This window comes from Macaca mulatta, chromosome 11, assembly GCF_049350105.2.
Source record: "Macaca mulatta isolate MMU2019108-1 chromosome 11, T2T-MMU8v2.0, whole genome shotgun sequence".
NCBI lineage: Eukaryota > Metazoa > Chordata > Mammalia > Primates > Cercopithecidae > Macaca > Macaca mulatta.
The window spans coordinates 49,772,705-49,776,836 of record NC_133416.1 but is presented as its reverse complement, the minus strand read 5'-3'; the positions used below and the strand labels follow the sequence as shown (position 1 = coordinate 49,776,836).

At 46.9% G+C, this 4,132-nt stretch overlaps 1 pseudogene across 1 annotated transcript; it reads left to right on the top strand.

Annotated features, from left to right (window-relative positions):
- Positions 1-1,031: 1,031 nt before the first annotated feature.
- Positions 1,032-2,587, top strand: LOC144332694 (large ribosomal subunit protein uL10m pseudogene; annotated as a pseudogene). The gene has a single exon (XR_013400667.1). The product of XR_013400667.1 is annotated as a large ribosomal subunit protein uL10m pseudogene (transcript).
- Positions 2,588-4,132: the final 1,545 nt, after the last annotated feature.

Sequence of the window (4,132 nt, the reverse complement as noted above, 5' to 3'; positions counted from 1 at the left end):
AATGTATACTTGAAATTTGCTAAGAAGTAGATCCTAAGGGTTCTTATAAAAAAGTAACTACGTGAGTTGATGGATACATTCATTATCTTGATTGTGATGATTATTTCACAATGTATATGTTTATCACATCAAGTTGTATACTTCAAATACATACAATTAAAAACTGTATCAATATTAGTTCATTACTTGTGACAAATGACATAGTAAGATAAAACAATACGGAATACTGAGTGAGAGCTATACAAGAAGACTCTGCACCATTTTTGCAACTTTTCTGTAAAACTAAAACTATTCTAGCCGAGCAAAATACTGAGGTAGAAGAAGCAACAGGAAGAGCCCCTAGGCACTCTCAGTCCCCAGGGAAGCCATTTCTTACTTTGTCTCACAGGGGTCCTTGGGGAGGTCCTTGTGAAGAACAAGGAAAAGACCACAGGGAGAAGAAAACTTCCAGCTGAACTTTGTAACAATTTTGACCAAATGCAGTTTCCTGGACAGAACATGGGAGAACTGGTGAATTAGAAGTGCAGACACAGCACCAAAGCCACAGCAGGCAAGGAGGCACAAAACCTGAAATCCCTGCTTGCTTTCTCAACTGGGAGGCTGGCAGCCTGGGGCAAGTTCTCAGCTTTGCTCACTCCCTGCTTAGATATGAAGTCGGTGCTGTGGAGGGAGCCTGGTAGGAGTGAGACTGGCCTTTTGGGCTGCATGGGTGAGGTCTGTAACTGCCGGCTTTCCTCCACTTCCCTGGTGACTTGCATGACACAGCAGGGGCAGCCAGCCATAATCCACCTGGGAACATAACTCCATTGGTCTGAGAACACCCCTAACCCCCACAACAGCTGCAGCAAGCCCCAGCAAAGAGAGTTAAGCTCAGATACACCTAACTCTGCACCAACCTGATGGTCTTTCTCTACCTGCCCTGGTAGCGGAAAACAAAGGACATAATCTCTTGGGAGTTCTATGGCCCCACCCACTGTCTCATCCTCCCTATACTACTACAACGGATGCTCTCTTGAAAGCACCATCTCCCCATTCTTCCGGTGGAGATGGCTGCGGCCGTGGCTGGGTTGCTGCGTGGGGGTTTCCTGCCCCAGGCGGGCCGGCTGCCTACCCTCCAGACTGTCCGCTATGGCTCCAAGGCTGTTACCCGCCACCGTCGTGTGATGCACTTTCAGCGGCAGAAGCTGATGGCTGTGACTGAATATATCCCCCCAAAACCAGCCATCCACCCAGCATGCCTGCCATCTCCTCCCAGCCCCCCACAGGAGGAGACAGGCCTCATCAGGCTTCTCCGCCGGGAGATAGCAGCAGTTTTCCAGGACAACCGAATGATAGCCGTCTGCCAGAACGTGGCTCTGAGCGCAGAGGACAAGCTTCTTATGCGACACCAGCTGCGGAAACACAAGATCCTGATGAAGGTCTTCCCCAACCAGGTCCTGAAGCCCTTCCTGGAGGATTCCAAGTACCAAAATTTGCTGCCCCTTTTTGTGGGGCACAACATACTGCTGGTCAGTGAAGAGCCCAAGGTCAAGGAGATGGTACGGATCTTAAGGACTGTGCCGTTCCTGCCACTGCTAGGTGGCTGCATTGATGACACCATCCTCAGCAGGCAGGGCTTTATCAACTACTCCAAGCTCCCCAGCCTGCCCCTGGTGCAGGGGGAGCTTGTTGGAGGCCTCACCCACCTCACGACCCAGACCCACTCCCTGCTTCAGCACCAGCCCCTGCGGCTGACCACCCTGTTGGACCAGTACATCAGAGAGCAACGCGAGAAGGATTCTGTTGTGTCGGCCAGTGGGAAGCCAGATCCTCCTGACCCTGTTCCGGACTCATAGCCAGCCTATTTAGCCAGCCCTGCGCATAAATACACTCTGCTGTATTGGCTGTGCTCTCCTCTGCGGGAGATGTGGAAGAACTTGGGGTGGGGGAGTGCGTTTGTCACTTGGTTTTCACTAACAATGATATTGTCAGGTATAGGGCCACTTGGAGATGCAGAGGATTCCATTTCAAATGTCAGCCACTGGCTTCATCCTTAGTTTTCCCAACTTGGGACCTGATAGGAGCAAAGTCTCTCTCCGTTCTCCAGGTCCAAGGCAGAGATCCTGAAAAGATAAGGCTATTATCCCCTGCCTCCTTGGTCACTGCCTCTTGCTGCACAGGCTCCTGAGCCCACCCCCTTGGGGCACAACCGGCCATGGCCACAGTAGCTCAACCAAGCAGTTGTGCTGAGGTGAGAGCCTGCTGTGTGCCAGGCTTTGTGCTGAGTGCCGTACATGTATTAGTTCCTTTACTCCTGACCACATTGTACCCATTTCACAGAGAAGGAGCAGAGAAATTAAGTGGCTTGCTCAAGGTCATGCAGTTAGTAAGTGGCAGAACAGGGACTTGAACCAAGCCCTCTGCTCTGAAGACCGCATCCCGAATTTCTACCCTAGAGCTTCCTCATCAGGTTACCCAGAAGTGGGTCCCGTCCACCATCCAGGTGAGCTTGGATGTTAGTTCTCCACCCTGGAGGTGTACGCTGTGGAAAGTTTGGGAGCACTGCTTTATAATAAAATCAAATGCATTCTAAAAAAAAAAAAAGAAAGCACCATCTCCTGGTTGGAGATCAACCAACACAAAACTAGCACAATAAACAAAACTACAAACAAGGACCCTCACAGAGTCCACTTCACTCCCCTGCCACTTCCTCTGGAGTAAGTGCTGATATCCACGACTGAGAGACCTGAAGACAGTTTACATCATAGAACTCTGTGCAGATAAGCCCAGTACCAGCCCAGAGCCTAGTAGCTCTACTGTGTAGCTAAATGCAGAGGAAAAATAACAATCACTGCAGTTAGGCTCGCAGGAAGCCACATCCCTAGGGGAACGGGGAGAGCACCACATCAAGGGAGCAGCCCTTGGAAAAAAGAATCTGAACAGCAGCCCTTTAGCCCCAGATATTCCCTAACAGTCTATCCAAATGAGAAGGAACCAGAAAACCATTTCCGGTAATATGATAAAACAAGGTTCTTTAATACCCCTCAGAAATCACACTAGCTCACTAGCAGTGAATCTAAACCATGAAGAAATCACTGACTTGCCAGAAAAAGAATTCAGAAGGTCAATTATTAATCTAATCAAGGAGGCACCAAAGAAAACTTAAGTCCAACTAAATGAAATAAAAAAATGATACAAGATATGAAGGGGAAACCGTCAGTGAAATAGATAGCGTAAATGAAAAACAATCACAACTTCTGGAAATGAAAGACACACTTAGAGAACTGCAAAATATAATGGAAAGTCTTAGCAATAGAATCAAACAAGTAGAAGAAAGAACTCGGGAGCACAAAGACAAGACTTTTGAATTAACTCAATCCAACAAAGGCAAAGAAATAAGAATTTTTAAAAATGAACTAAGTCAGTCAGGCATGGTGGCTCACACCTGTAATCCTAGCACTTTGGGAGGCCGAGACTGGCAGATCACCTGAGGTCAGGAGTTCTAGACCAGCCTGGCCAACGTGGTGAAACCCCGTCTCTACTAAAAATACAAAAATTAGCCAGGCATAGTGGTGGTCATCAGTAATCTCAGCTACTTGGGGGGTGAATGTTGCAGTGAGCCAAGATCATGCCATTGCACTGCAGCCTGGGTGACAAAGAGAGACTCTGACTCAAAAAAAAAAAAAAAAAAAAAAAAAGAACAAAGCCTCCAGGAAGTTTGAGATAATGTTAAACAACCGAACATAAGAATAATTGGTGTTCCTGAGGAAGAAGATAAATCTAAAAGCTTGGGAAACATATTTGATGGAATAATTCAGGAATATTTTCCCAGCCTTGCTAGAGACCTAGACATTTAAATACAAGAAACTCAAAGAACACCAGGGAAATTTAACACAAAAAGATCATCACCTAGGCACACAGGCATCCAGGTTATCTCAAGTTAAAGGAAAGAATCTTTTTTTTTTTTATTTTTTTTTTTTATTTTTTTTTTGAGATGGAGTTTCACTCTTGTTGCCCAGGCTGGAATGAAATGGCATGGTCTCGGCTCACTGCAAGTTTCACCTCCTGGGTTCAAGCAATTCTCTTGCCTCATCCTCCCAAGTAGCTGGGATTACAGGTGCATGCAACCATGCCTGGCTAATTTTTGTATTTT